Source organism: Tachysurus vachellii, chromosome 11, assembly GCF_030014155.1.
Source record: "Tachysurus vachellii isolate PV-2020 chromosome 11, HZAU_Pvac_v1, whole genome shotgun sequence".
Lineage (NCBI taxonomy): Eukaryota > Metazoa > Chordata > Actinopteri > Siluriformes > Bagridae > Tachysurus > Tachysurus vachellii.
This window is the reverse complement of record NC_083470.1, coordinates 10,192,779-10,209,125: the sequence shown is the minus strand read 5'-3', so window position 1 is coordinate 10,209,125 and position 16,347 is coordinate 10,192,779. Positions and strand designations below refer to the sequence as shown.

The window sequence follows — 16,347 nt, the reverse complement described above, 5'->3', positions numbered from 1 at the left end:
AACATCATCCTGATGAAATTACTGTAAATATGGCACTGTTGCTCAAAACATGGACTGAACTGGTGATCTTGTTTAAAACTGTAAAAGTGCTGAACTAGAGATTTTTCAGTACAGACACAGTAACTCTTCAGTGATTTTTAGTTTTTAAACTCAACCAAAATCTCTCATCTATTTCAGTCTAATAGCTTGATAGCTTTCATAGGTTTTTTAGTGATTATGTTATTGCTCGGGCACGGTGGCATAGTGGTTAGCACTTTTGCCTCACACCTCCAGGGTTGGGGGTTCGATTCCCGCCTCCGCCTTGTGTGTGTGGAGTTTGCATGTTCTCCCCGTGCCTCGGGGGTTTCCTCCGGGTACTCCGGTTTCCTCCCCTGGTCCAAAGACATGCATGGTAGGTTGATTGGCATCTCTGGAAAAATTGTCCGTAGTGTGTGATTGCGTGAGTGAATGAGAGTGTGTGTGTGTGCCCTGCGATGGGTTGGCACTCCGTCCAGGGTGTATCCTGCCTTGATGCCCGATGACGCCTGAGATGCACAGGCTCCCCGTGACCCGAGGTAGTTCGGATAAGCGGTAGAAGATGGATGAATGAATGAATGTTATTGCTCTGCAATCCTACTTTAACAATGACACCTGCACACACACGCACACACACACATATGCACACACACAGACTAGGTATTTATATTTGGACAGTATTCTATACACTATAGGTTCAACATGTAACTGGAAACATGTGTAAGGGGATTTGTTAGGGCCAGAGAAAACACTCGCGGATCCAGCCCGCAGGCTACAGTATTTGATAATCCCAGCTGGAAAGCTATGATATTAATAGTGGGACTTTGGTGTGTTTTGATTGTGTTTATCAGTATGAACTTCCTGAGGCATCTGAAAAAGTCTTTAGGGCATGTCATGTAGTTCCATATGCTTTAGGATTCCCTTCAGCTAATAATATCTATAAATATGAGTAGAGATGGCGCTTCCCCTTTTTTCAGACTCATTTTCCCCGAAGGAAGTATGTGTGCGTGTGTTTGTGTGTGGGAGAAAGAGAGTTAAAGAGAAAGAGAGAGAGATCAGAGCATTCAGGCCTTGCTAAACCAGGTGTTGGATCATGCGCAGTGCCTCCAGTGCTGTTTCTGCTCTTATCAAATAATTGTAGAAGAAAAACTCATTAGAAATGCTTGATAGATTAAGACCCGTTCTCATATTTTCCGCCATCACTTCCAGGTTTCAAGGAGAACGAGGCTGCAAGGGTCTGTGATGAAAGGACATCTGTTGATAAGGAATGTGGCATCAGTTTAGAAAAGAAATCGTTTTCTTATGAAATGTGATTTGAATTGGTAAATTATTGGTGAGGTGAGTAAATCAGGCCAATACGCTGCTGATTGTAGTTCTGAAACACTGCGAGCTTTAGAGTCGGTGTACATACAGTACTGAAGCTTACATTTTCAGTACAAAAAAGAAATGAATGTTCATTGCTTTCTAATGTGATATCTTTCATCTGATTAACAGCACAATGTCAGCACTAAATGCTAACATTGAATGAATTAATGAACGAATAAACAAAAGCAGATGAAAACTGAAGATTAATGACTGATGTGTTTAGTTCACCTTTAAGGTTTTAGATTTAGTGGATAGTGGAGTTGTAGTGGTAGTAGTAGTAATAGTACATTAGCAGTAATAGAAGATAAAAGCCTTTATTTTGTCACATGTACATTACAGCACAGTGAAATTCTTTCTTCACATATCCCAACTTCAGAGGTTGGGGTCAGAGCGCAGGGTCAGCCAGCCATGATACAGCGCCCTAGAGCAGTGAGGGTTATGGGCCTTTCTCAAGAGCCCATCAGTGGCAGATTGACAGTGCTGGAGCTTGAACCTCCATCTTCCAAAGCAAAAACCCAAAGCCTTAACCACTTGAGCTTCCACTGCCCCAATAGTATTAGTAGTAGTACTTCTAATAGTCGTAGTAACAGTAGAAATAGTGCAGTAATAGTAGTGGTGATAGTAGTATTAATAGTACTAGTAGTGATAGTAGTAGCAGAAATGGTAAAGGAGTGATAGGAGTAGTGAGGGTAGAGGAGTGGTAGTGTTAGAAGAAGTAATAATAGGGAAGTGTTAGTAGTGGTGTTAGTATACAAATTTGATTACTGGTACTAGTTATAGTGATAGGAGTAACAGTAGTACTAGTGGTAAGAGTAGACTGATGGTGGTGGTGATAGTGATAGTAAAGTACTTTCAATTCAATTTTCAATTCAAGTTTATTTGTATAGCGCTTTTTACAATGGACATTGTCTCAAAGCAGCTTTACAGAACATAAACATAGAGCAGAAGGTAAACATAAGGAGAAGTATAAAGAATTAATATAATAAAAAATCAAGATATATATAGTTCACAGTATGTATGTATGTATGTATGTATGTATGTATGTATTTATGTATTTATGTATGTATTTATCCCCATTGAGCAAGTCTGAGGTGACTCAGGCAGCAGTGGCAAGGAAAAACTCCCATAAATTGGTAAGGAAGAAACCTTGAGAGGAACCAGACTCAAAGGGGGGCCCATCCTCATATGGGTGACACTAGAGGGTGTGATTACAAATATACAGTCAAATGGTACAGGTACTGTACCATTACTAGTAATAGTGGTAGTAGTTGAGTGATAGTAGTTGTACTAGTAATGGCAGCAGCAGTAGTAAGAATTGTAGATTAGTAGCGGTAGCAGCAGCATTGGTGGTAGTGGGAATGACAGTATTATGCTGGTTGTGGTAGTAGTAGTATTAGTAACAGTAGTAACAGTACTAGTGGTAGTGGTTATAGCAGACTAGCAATAGTAGTAGTAATAATAGTGGCAGTGGTAATAGTACAGCAGAAGTAGTAGGTGAACTCAACTAGTAGCAGTATTAATAAAGCATCTTTAAGAATATTAACAGCAATAGAAGTAATAGTAGTTGTCATAATAGGGTAGTAGTAACATAAAAGTAACAGTATTATAGTAGTGTAGCAGAAGCAGAAGTAGTAATAGAATGGGAATAGTAGCAGTGACGGTTGTAATAGTAGTAGTGGTGGTGGGAGTGGTAGTTGTAGTAAAAGTGGTGGTAGTAGTAACAGTAGAATAGTAGTATTGGTGGTGGTGGTTGTAATGGTAGATGCAGTAGTTACAGTATATTAGTAGTAGAAGTAATAGTAACGGTGTTAGAAGTAGTAGAAGGTGGTAGTCGTGATAATCAAAAGATTCCAATATATGTCACTGTTTTTGTCACATGCTTTTTCAGTGTATCAGGCACCACTAGTCACCTCAGACTTGCTCATTGGAGATAAATACAAACACATTTTAAATATATCGAATATTAATCTTGAATTTCTGTATTATATTAACCTTTTTATTAAACTTTTTGTATTATGTTTATGTTCTGTAATGCTGCTTTAAGACAATGTCCATTGTTAAACGCACTACACAAATAAATTAGAATTTGAATTAGAATTTGAACTAGTAAAAGGAATGGCTATGCTAATTCACACTGACATCCATGTGAAAGTTATCATGACCTCCATATTGAAGGACAGCTATTTTATTCTAGTAAAACATTTTTACAGTTGATGGGCAGATCTGATAAGGCACATGACAGGAACATGGCAAATATTCGTATATTCATTTCAGGTCAAATAAAACTGTCATAATTAATTATGTCTTCAGATCATAAAGGGGAACAAGCTTTTTGCTGCATTGTACTGTTACTGTGCTGCCTCGCACGGTTCCATACAACAGCGTTGTGCATCAGGAAACATCCTTTAAAAAGCACTGCAGCAGGTCAGATTTAAAGGAGGGGTGAGTGTGCTGCATAGAGGGCATAGTTGTATTAGTATGCATGGGCATAAGGGAGTTTTATGGCCTTATTTGTCTTTTTATGTCCTGTGTTCTTGGGTCTATGGCAGCTTCTTTTATAACGAGAGAGCGAGAGAGAGAGACAGAAAGAGAGAGAGATATGAGGGTACACCAGTTTTATCTGCACATTATGTTAGTCCAGTGGTGCAAGACAACGATGTGGTGCAATTAAACTGAGGCACACATACCAAAAATCTTGCACATGCCAGGCAACAACCAAATCAAGTTTTACATCTATCTATCTATCTATCTATCTATCTATCTATCTATCTATCTATCTATCTATCTATCTATCTATCTATCTATCTATCTATCTATCCATCTATCTATCTATCTATCTATCTATCTATCTATCTATCTGATTTGTCATGACTATTAAGTCCTAATTATAATACTAAATTTCATCAGCGCTTCATATGATATTATATTCCTTTAATAATGTTAAAATGAGACAGATGCCAGTGGAGGTATGATGCCTGGTGTTTGTCTGTGTTTCGCAGACTCTAAACAATGATGGTTTACAAGCTTACCTGAAAAACACTGGGATAAAAGATGATTTCACCTAAAATATAGGCATCTAAATGAAATCAGACTGAAATACATTTGTGTGATGCATGCTTTTAAGGCTCTGCATAATTTAATAATGAAGAATTCCTCATATATCACGTGAATGACTTTCACACCCAGCACCAGAGGGGACGATGGATGAAAATAACACATTTCGCACTTTCATTGAGATTCAGTCTAATTTGAAAACTATTAACAAATGCTAGATTATTTGTTATACTGTATATGAGAGAGTGGAAATAATATGATTTCTTTCAAATCACGAGCTCATGAAGGAGAACCAGGACTGCCAGTCATCAGTTTAGCGTGTGGGATGGTAAGACATGACATTGACAGGATGTTTACAGGCTGATCACTGAGTGAAATTATGCCACTGAGGCAAAGTGATAATAAACAATACAGCTTGGTCATATTGATCCTTATAGAATCAATGTGAAAGAATAATATTATTGACTTGAGGTGCTAGTCAAGAATATGATGATATAATATTGAATTTTGTCAACATGATAAATTATACTTTCTCAATAGCTGATTTAGCTTTTTTTTATTTTAGATGTTTTATTGAACTCATAGATTGGACTTTTTTTTTTTTCTTATCAAAACTAAACATTGTGATATATGTCTATGGTCTACCAGCAAAATGTGTTAGTAAGCTATTAGTATGTTATTTTTTCCAAATATAATGACTTTTTTTTAATAGCCCTTTATGGCCCAGGGCTGTTGAATTGCTAGATCTGATTGGTTAGAAGGGATTGATTAGTTTTGGAACAGCGCAGCTTGAAAGTAGTTCCAGCTGTAATACAAGTGCAGATTTATATTAAATGAACACTTTCCAAATAGTAATTGTATTGTTCACTGGAATCTATATGGTCTTAGACTTAGAATAAATGGATTTTTAATATAAACTTACTGTTATTTAGCAAAGAAACTTTGATGAATCTTTGTATTAGGAGGCATTTAATTAAAATTTATAGACGTCGTCTTCGGTGCTTTGTAACAGTCTACAGGACAGAGCACTTTTTTGCAGCTTCTCAAAAATGATAAGCGGCATGATGTCGTCTTTAGGAACTTCAAGAGAGAAAAGAAAGAGAGACTGTTGAGAGAACAATTTGCTATCAAGTAAGTGATAATAGGAACCTTAAAGCTTCTTATAGAATAGATCTTTAAATGTAACAGTACACTAATAAATGTGGGTGTCATTAGTTCATAAAATTATCATTGGCAAGTATCAGAGGTATAAAACACATTTTGTCTCTGTTATAGGAAAATAATATTCCAGACCATGTCATTAATTATTTTCCAACAGTATATACTTACTCCTTACATATTGTCCAGCCTTAAAATGAAGTAGAAATACTTTCATTAGTTCTGATTATAATGTACATTTGCAACCTAGTAAGGATTGTAAAAGACCAGTATACAGTCTGTGTGTATAGATCTGTAAATATCTATCTGTGTGCTCTCTTTTATCTGTTTTATCTGTTGGTCTGGTCATCTGTTAAATTCTTACTCGCTCCTCATATGCAAGAGAACGAAAAAGACCGCAGGATGTACTGTATGTAGTGTCTGCCAACTAAGCTGCTAACTAGCCTTCTCAACTGCACTAAAGAGGAGAGTGACAGTTAGTTATTTAGATTATTTACAGAGATAAATAACAAGCTACTGTATAATAGTTGTGTAAATATGTTATGGATTCAGTTACTGACTGACTGTTACTGATATAGGTTTATAATGTCACTTATGTTTATTACAGTTTCAATAAGTGGCAGTTGGTTATGGGTTTCAGCACCTTTTAGACATTCAGATGTTTGCAAACCCACATGCCCATTAACCCAATGAGTTTGTTAACTTTTGCTCTAATTAAAGCTCAGTGTACTTCTAACGTAACCTGCCAGAGAAGCCAAGAGATGCCATTCGTTTTAGGAGTCTTTTCTGCAGGCTACACTGACCACCAGAATCCATGAGTGTTCCATGAACTAACAGTATAATAGTGCAGTGAGAATTAAATTATTTATTTTCAACAAAAGTGAAGAATAGACACATTTCTACATAGGAGACTGACCTTAACATTAGCTGCAGACTTAACGCAATTGCCTGTGCTGTGCAGTTCAGTATTAGATCAGTATTTACACTGAGAGTAGTATACAGTAGAAGACTGATAGAGACAGAAAGACAGAGAGACTGACAGGGTCATTGTAATGGCCTGTTAACCACCTATACACCTACTCTATTCTCTCTCTCTCTCTCTCTCTCTCTCTCTCTCTCTCTCTCTCTCTCTCTCTCTCTATCTCTCACTTGTTATTTTACTCATTTATCTCTATTTTTTTTTGTGTGTGGGTCAGGCTTGGTACTCGTCTGAGAAAGCCACACACACTGCTATGTTGTATCTCTGAATGATGGCCCCCTTGCAGTAGAGTCTCCAGTCATTGGAGTTTCTTTGCTTTTTTTTTTCTTTGGATTTCTTGACATTCTTCTCTCAATTCGTTGTTTTGCATGTTTGGTTTTGCAAAGTGACCCAGTTTTTATCCACATGCTCTACAGGCAAGCAAAAATAGGTCCTGAAGCACAATTTGAACAGTTCTTGGGTTTTTTTGAACAGTTGAGTTGAATTGAGTTGAGTTGTTCATTCTGTATACAGTATAGTACACACACACACACACACACACACACACACACACACACACACACACACACACACACACTTGTTTCTGTAAGGTAAGTTGATGGAGTGGTGTTTTATGGCTGTAGTCAGAGGGAGAAGTGCAACATAAGCACTTTTACTGGAAGCATTTTTCCCCTCTGTCACCAAGTGGCCAAGCACTGATGCATTTCATCAGCACTAAGATTGAGCTTGTTTTACATTGAGTCAGAGGAAGGAAAGAATATGTGTGTGTGTGTGATCGTGCGTGTGTGTGTGTATTTTTGTGTCAACATGTGTGCATGTACCAAGTGTACCCACAAGGATAGTAATATCTGACAGTGTTGTCCTCTTGGGGACATTTGGCTGGTTTCCAGAAGGACTGATTTTATGAACGGTGGAAGGAAGGAAAGAAGTAAGGAATTTAATAACAAAACTAATTATACATTAAAACACTATGTAAAAACATACTGTAATCTATGTAAAAACATAATATAGTATAAAATATAAATTTAACCAGTCAAATATTTTATATGTAAACATTTGTAGTCCAAACCATAGTTGTAGTCTTTGTGTAGTCTTCACCATATCAAATTAACATTAATTAGCTGCATTAACAATTACCATTTTTTTTAATGGCATAAGACTAGCAGTGTGTGTGTGTGTGTGTGTGTGTGTGCGTGCGTGCGTGCGTGCGTGCGTGTGTTTGTTGGTTTGTTTTGGAAGTGTCCTGAGCTAGCATTCAGAAATGTTCTTTAATTGTAATGTTTCAACTATGGGGAAAAAAAAAAAAAAAATATATATATATATATATATATATATATATATATATATATATATATATATATATATATATATTAAATAGAGGCAAATCATTTAATTTGCAAAAATTAGAAGGAAGTTGGCATGCTCAAATTGTGATATTTATCACAGATATTTAAAGTTTTTACCATAATCACATGCTTTGTTATTCCAAAACAGTGTCTACATAGAATTTGGATTTGGACATTGATTATCATTATACAGCTTTAAATATTGAAATAAATTTCAGGAGCTACTAATGACCATGTTAGCAACATGCACATCCCAGCATGCCTCTCACCCAGGCATTGCACCGTATTCTATTGTGAATGGAATAATTGGCTTTCTTTGTATGTAAGGAACACCAGCACCACTTGTTCATGTCTCGAGTCTCGGCCAGAGCAATGAGCTGCCCAAGCCTGAGCTGAGAAATGGCAGTGAATGCTGGTGGAGGGAGGTATGAAGGGACATGGAAACAGGAGCCACACACTCACAGGGGGGAGAAAGGTAATTTTTTTGTTGTTGTAATGGTCATTGTAGCCTATGCAGGCAGAGGAACAGTGGGGAACCTTGTCCTGGAGCCTGTTAGTGTGAATAAAGGATGTGGAACTCTTTGAATGGGCAAGTCTCTGCCTGCTGCCACACCCCCTCCAGCCCCACACCCCCACTCCTCTCCCTGTCCGAGCTTATCTTTGTGTTTGTACACTCTCTGCCAAGATTTAATCAATAGCAGCTTTGCCTTGCGTGAAGAGAAGGTCAACGTGAGACTGGAGTGACGGAGATAGGGATGGGGGGGCGGGGGGCTGGGGGGTGAGTAGATGTAAAGGAATGGAGGAGACAGGAAAGCATGTCTCTGCCACATGGTTGGATAAGTGCTAGGGATTTGATATACTCAAAATCAGAACCATGCTCCTTGATAAATGTGAAATTGAAACAGCTTTGTAGTATTGGGAGATCTCTGTTTCCCACATGCTCTCCTCCTTTCATCACTGAAGAATCTAGACTAATTTTGTTCATCTGTTTTCTCTAAACTCTAAAATCCAATTACAATAAACTCAGTGGACTCTCCTGTGGTGTTAGTCTTCTTGTACTTGTTGCTAGTATTTTGCAGATTCCAAAGCCTGCTTTAAAGTTTGTACACATAATTCTCCTGTCCTTAACAGAAAACTGCTATTAGATGACCCACCCTGATTTGTGTGTGTGTGTGTGTGTGTGTGTGTGTGTGTGTGTGTGTGTGTGAGCAACGTTGTGACATCTTGATGTCACACACAACCAGCCTTTTCCATTTGCACCTTGCAGTGTGCATGCCATTCCCTAACAGATCTGATTCCAGATTGCACTGTGACCCGAGTTTGACTGCCAGCCACTTATTTCACATTAGGGAGGGCAATAAAGAGTTTGATCTGACCTCGTTCTCTTCGGTTGGTCCTTTATTCAGACCAATAGGCCCTCCAGGACATCATCCAGGTGCTTTATTGCACACTGAAACTCCTGTATCAGCAGCAGTGCTATCATCCAGGCGATATGGAGAGCCATAATGAGGAGCAGATAGAATAGAGAGAGTGAGGGAATGAGACAGAGTGAGAAAAGCGAGGGAGAGAAGAAATGGAGCCAGAGAGAGAGAGAGAGAGAGAGAGAGAGAGAGAGAGAGAGAGAGAATAGTCACCATATGGATAATGAAGAGGACCAGGAGGTCATGTGTGGTTAATAGAAATCCTTTTCTATCACCATGTTTTCAGTGATCTGTGTGCAGAGTCTTTGTCTTATCGGTGCATCTCATGTCCCTCTTTCCAAATCAGCAAGATGGCCTTCATTGTAATGCACCTTGAAATGTGGCAGGTTTGCTAACAGAGATAATATTTATTTTTCTGAAATTGAAATGGCTCACACTTGAGGGCGTTGCTTTGTTCCAATATTTTGGAACAGCTTTCAGGTCTGCTTGCTATTCAAAGGACCTCAGACAGAAAGGGCCAGAGAAGAAAACTGTCCTGAAAGACATGACAAAATTACACCACGTATATATATATATAATGCTTTCTATAACTGGGAACCATACAGCAGAAAGGGAATAAGGGGCTACAGAAATACAGAAACCTGAAAATGAGAATGAACAAAAAGTAAGTTAGTCTACCTTCAAAATCAGCCATGCTTGAAATTCACTTTCAGCTAAAACTTAATTTGTTGTAAATGGGAGGGGGGCATTAAGATGTGGGAGAGAAGACACACAGAGAGAGGGAAAATATGAGTAAGCTATCAAGAGCGAACAAGCAAGTGTGTGTGTGTGTGTGTTTGAGGGAGATGTAGATAGGAAGAAAGGATGGTAGATGTCAAAGGAAGCTCATCTGGGTGCAGAAATCAACAGCTAGCTGGCCTTTCTAGCCTGACACATAATTATAATGAAACCTCTTTTCTCCTTTTCTTCACGACTTCTCAAGATGTCTGTACCATTTAAAAGGACAAAGGTGAATGCAGATGAGGGTTTTGTTTGCAGTTTGTATGTGTGAGTGTGATAAGTGAGATTATACAGTATCAGTGTATTTACAGGACACATAAGTCACCCTGTACTGCCTGTGTGAACATTATAACAACGCTGTAAAGGCTTCATGGTATTTATCAGACTCCTAAAACATTTTAATCACAACATGATTAAAACTTTGACTTTGAGTCGTGGTCTCAAAGTTAAGTCTATTGGGGTTCTGTGATTTTATAATTACTTTTTTAAAATATCATGACAGTAGTGAATATCAACTAGTGAACATCAGTGGTGTTATAGTTTTAGTAGTTTTAATGTATCGTATATTTTATGAAATTTATTGTCAATATCGTTGTCATTAGCACTGTTTACTGGAACAATCAGCCATAAAGCATGGAATTATATAAAAAGATCTGCCTTTTAAAATAAAATAATAATTTTCTATAGTCAATTGTGCAGAAATCTGTGCCACATTTAGGTAGCATTATTTAAAATATTAAAATATTATGTCTACACAATACTAAAAAAGAAAAAAATAGAAAAAAGATGAATAAATTAAAAACATTCGGGACGCCCTGTGAGCCCTTCCTCCTGTTGGAAAACTAAAGCCATATGTATATTAAATGAATAAAAAAAGGTGGAATCAACAGGATGGTGTCACTGTTGGCTCTGTCACTCTATTTCAGCTTGTCATTCTGTATTGTCTGTGTCATTTCATTTCTGTAACTCAGACTGGAGCAGTAGGGTGGTGCTCTGATGAGCTGTCTGTGCTTGACTCATATCACTCAAACAGGTAACTGCTGTGTATCTGTCATCTGTCCTTCAACCTTCTGCATCATTTTATCGTCAGCTTAATCAGGTCGTCTGCATTAGCAGCGGTGATGTATGCTCTGTGGAAGACACAGAGGAATGAAGTTTAATTAAAGACGAGAGGACCTGTCTCTGTAAATGCTGAGGAACAAAATTAACTACAGTTGTGGCACAGCTTTAAGCCATTAGTGAAGCTGTAATGGAAGAAGAAACTCCCACTTCCTTTTTAAACGGAAAAAGCGCGCACACACACACACACACACACACACACACACATATGCACACACGTACACACAAACCTTATTTCATTCAAAGCATCTTACAGGATTGAGGATTGGCTCTGACTCAAGGGCCCAACTATGGCAACTTTGATGGTGCTGGCATCTGGGTTCACAACCTTCTGATTTGCAACTCAAATTCTTTATATATACATGACTGCATCACAGATTTGTTGTACCAAATCCCAGAGGTGCTCCACTGGACTGGACTTTATTAGATCTGCTGACAAGGGTAGTTATTAAAGTACACTCATTGTCATGTTAAAGGAGCCAGCTGAGATGACCTGCACCTTGTAGAATGCTGCATTATTCTGCTGGAATTAGCTGCTGGCAGCTGGCCATGGATGGCATTCACATGGTGCTTAATTGGTATTAAGGGGCCCAAGTGGTCCCACTCCACCAGCACCACCACCAGCCCAAATTGCTGACACAAGGCAGGTTGGGTCTATAGATTCATGTAGTTTATACCTAATTCTGACCCTTATATCAACTGGTCATTCTCCTCTGACCTCTCTCTATGAATAATTTCTTTTCTATATTCGTGACAGTTGTGTATTGATTCTGAGGTTGTTTTCATTAAAGACCACATGTAGACCCGATGCTTGATGTGAAAATTAACTGAAGCTATTAATTGCATGAATACACAGATATTCTGGTGTTTCTATTGTAGTGACCGGTGACTGTATAATGAATTTCCTTGGCAATATCTCAGTATCACAGAATTGTCTGACCCTTGTTCTTACACATCAGATTTGTGACAGATTTTTATTTCCTGAACTGTTTTTTAATGAAGTATATTGATGACTAAATGGCAGATATAGTAATGTTGAACCTTAATTCCTTCCAGAAGAAAAATCAGTAAAGCAATTGAGGGCAATATGATGAATAGAATGGCAATACATGTGAATAAAGTTTGTTAGCAAAAGTATACTTTATACTGATTAAGTAGCTTTATCCTGATTAACTTGGCGGTGCTGAATTCTGAGGTGGACTTGAATTACACACCAAATTTAACAATGTGCAGGCATAAGATTTGAAATAACACTTGTTGACATTACTATAAATGACAACAGAGGAAGGAGATAGCAGTGAATATTGTTGAGCTGAAAACTCAATTAAATGGTCTTAAATGATAATGCTTGTTGAATTTGAACTAGCTCAGGCCCCAACATGCAGATGTACAAAACACTGTGTACTTGATTTGTCTTGGAATTTGAATATGAATTTGAAATGTGCAGTGAAATGTGCAATGGCACAGTGCTGGAATTCAGAATTATTCTTTTTTTTTTGTTTTGACCTGAATGGTACCTGGTTCTTAATGGTAGTCTAGTGTATACTATAGATGTAGGGCACAGTGTTTAATCCTTTAAGGGACAGTTAGTTATTGTGTGTTTGTGTGTGTGTGTGTGTGTGTGTGTGTGTGTGTGTATGTGTGTGTGTGTGTCTGGGCAGTGGAGGTTAGCAGTAGAGGAGTGGTGTTTCTGGAGCAGAGCATCCCTGTATCTTGTTCCTCCCACCTCAGACACACTTCACGCCTCCTACCTTTAACTCCTGCCCCTTCTCAGCTCACCCAGCCAGCATACACTGCAACTGCAGTCTTCTGATAACACCAGGTACACACACACACCACAATTCTCACATTCCTCATGCGCCCCCTCATACACGCGTACAAACACCTCCCTCACCCAAACAACCTTTTATCCTTCACAAACACTCATCCTTTGCTGTCTGTTCCAGACCTTTCTTCCCCTACAACACACAGATTTGTACCTGAAACCGAACCGAGCGGATATGAGGACCTCTTTTTTTTTTTTTTTTTTTTTACAGCATTCTATTCTTTTTCCTCCATTACCCACAAAGCCTCGTCCCTCACCTGGACTCCTGCAATGGTCTGTGGTCACACACATACAGAGAGAGATGGATGCTGGCATGCTTTCTGTTTGAAGGCACAATGTCGTTCGTGTGCAGAATGCCCACACCTGTATATTGTGATGTAGTGGCTCTATTCAGCTAGACGATTGCCTGTATGAATTGAAAGGGATGACCAGCCTGCTTTTCTTTACGAGCAGAAACAGGTTGCGGGAGCTGACCGGGTCCAGAGGGGAGGGGGGGACGGACAAGGCACCCGGTCTGGAAGGGTAGGCTTTTATATCGCACTGCTTCTCACACACACACACACACACACACAGACACACACAGCAGACACACATACGTGCACACACACACAGAGAGACATAACAGAATTAATTATTTTTATGTATGTATATATCAGTTTTATAGTTTTTTCTTTATATCTTTATTTATTTACTAAAATGTGAATTTCTGAGACTCCCAGCCTTTTTTCCTTGTAAAATAACCACTAACAATTATATTATTCACCAAATTAGCAGACAGAAATATGAATAAATAAATAATAAATAATAGCCATTAATGTAGTACTTTGCATCACCCTATAATAAGGAAAAGGAAATATAAAAAACTAAGAAAATAAAAACAGATCAATTTTTAAATAGGGAAATAAATATGAAAACTGGATGGAAAAATCACTGAAATATATATCTAAACAATGCAAATGGTAATGAAGGACAATATAGAAGCAAGCAAGCATAAAATAGAGAAATACTCATTTATGCTAGCTTTTTATGTGCTTTTATTATATTTCTTCAGATTTCTGATTATTTATTTGTATTTGTCTATCTATGTAATGTTTATTTGCTTTGTTATTTTGGAAGCTGTGGGTTGCCATTTCTACATTCTATTATGTGAGAGATAATATGGATGAAATACATTCAACAAACCTAAAGAAAGGAAGCTCCTCAGCCTCCAGTACTGTATTGTGTGTATGAGATGAAGTTGCCATGTTTAGCCTTATTCATGCCCCGTCACTCTGTGACTCTCCACCCCATGTACAGTGAACTTATTCTGCAGTTGAGCGTTATTCTGCTCCCTCCAAGACGGCATTTCAGAAACGCATGCAGAGCTCTCTTCTGGGCATCATAATAAAAGCTAAGTGCATTAAGCCTGTCCCCATATAACTGGATTACGCTAAAACAAATTACCCGTGTCAGACTCACTGACAGCCTGTGTTTTGAAACTCGGACCTGTCGCCCATAATAAAGTTTACGCCAGTCAAGGGAGTGGACTTTAAATAATGGAGGATTAGCCAATGAGCGATGGAGACGTCCCGTCGCCTGGCCCGTCCCCTGTTCCCATAGTAACTCCACCAAGACTTAAAGGTTTAAGCTTTCTGTCACTTAGTATTTCGATTATGAATTGGCAACGCTTAAATTTTGTTTCCATAGAGGCCCATTTAGAAGACCGGTCTTCACTTCGTAACTGATCGCCTCCAAGGAGAGGGAAAAGAAGGTGAAAAATAAGACACTCAACCCTATGCACAGGAGTGCTCTATCAAAAGGAGGAATATGATGGCTGTTTTGTCTCAGATGTTTTCTGTTCTTTCCATTGATTTATAGGAGGTGGAGATACTCTGGATGTCTGTAAATGGGTGGGAGTGCATGTGTATATTTAACTGTGTGTGAGTGAGAAGGTGTATATGTGTATGTGTGTTTGTACTGCGCTTTGGAGTGTATTGTAGAGGCCACTTGAAAAGGCAATAACCTTTGCTAAGGGCATGGGTGTCAGATCTACCCTCCCATAGCTGCCATTGTGAGGATGTCAACCTGCCACCTTGTGATTTGAAACCTTCCCCTTTCAGACACAAAGGACACTTCTCCTTCTATCCAGCCACCTTGCCTCTCTTTTCAACCACCATCTCTCGCTTTTCACAAGCTGCCCTTCCTTTTGAGCTGCAGGATCAATAGCTGGTTTTGTCTCTTTCAGCTCTTCGTGCAAGAGCTGTTTTTAAATGAGACGCAGTGCAACACTGTCTAAATATCCTTCCTCCTTGCCACAAAAAAAACCTGTTCACAAAAAAAAAAAAAAGTTCCACAAGAGACCACTTCCTGCTGATTTTTGTCTTGTAAGACTTCCTGTAGTCGTTATCAGGAGTAGATAAGATGTGCTAGCTGGGACATGCAGTTCTGTTCCACTGCACGTGTAATTAAAGTGCTGCCATTATTGTGTGTGATGTACTAATGAAGGGTGTAAGCACCTAGCAAACCTAATTAGATAGTTAAACAGATAGCACAGGGCCCATTTTACTGAAGTGACTACAGCCAGTATCCAGCCAGTGGAGGAAGGTGAGGAGGGATTGCTCCATCTAGGCAAAGAGTTTATCATGAAAAATCTCCACCCAGCAAGCACGTTGATCAGAGTCACAGAGGAAAGTTTGATGTTTAGCCGCCTGATGGATTCTCTTCTTAGTTTTTTCTTGTGTGTATGTGTCTGTCTCTCTATCTGTCACTGTCTCTCTCTCTCTCTCTCTCTCTCTCTCTCTCTCTCTCTCTCTCTCTCTTTCTCTCTCTTTTAGAGATCTTAATCAGTGTTATCTGGAATGGCTGATAGCACTTCCCTGCCCTTCTCCTACCCCAAAGTCAAAATGTTGTATAATTCAATTTACTGGGAAAAAAACTGCTCAGCACACACAAACACAAACACACACACACACACACACACACACACACACACACACACACACATACACAGACACACACAAAACACACACAAACATACACACAGACACACACGCACACACAAACACACACACAGAGAGAGAGAGAGAGAGAGAGAGAGAGAGAGAGAGAGAGATTTGGAAAGATGAAAGCAACACTTCTGGAAAGAAGAAAGCATCTGTGTGTGACTGTGTGTCTAAATACATTTGCCGCTGCATTAAGACATTTGCAGTTATTCTATACGCCGACTTCTCTTTTCACAACACCCCCCACCATTTTCCTGACACACAGGCCAATTAGCACAGAAATTGCTAATTACTGTCCATGAGA

The 16,347-nt window shown here is 38.8% G+C and overlaps 1 protein-coding gene across 1 annotated transcript in view; it reads left to right on the top strand.

The window, feature by feature from the left end:
* agbl4 (AGBL carboxypeptidase 4) overlaps positions 1–16,347 on the top strand; it is a 282,596-nt gene that overhangs the window by 160,882 nt on the left and 105,367 nt on the right. The window lies entirely within an intron of this gene.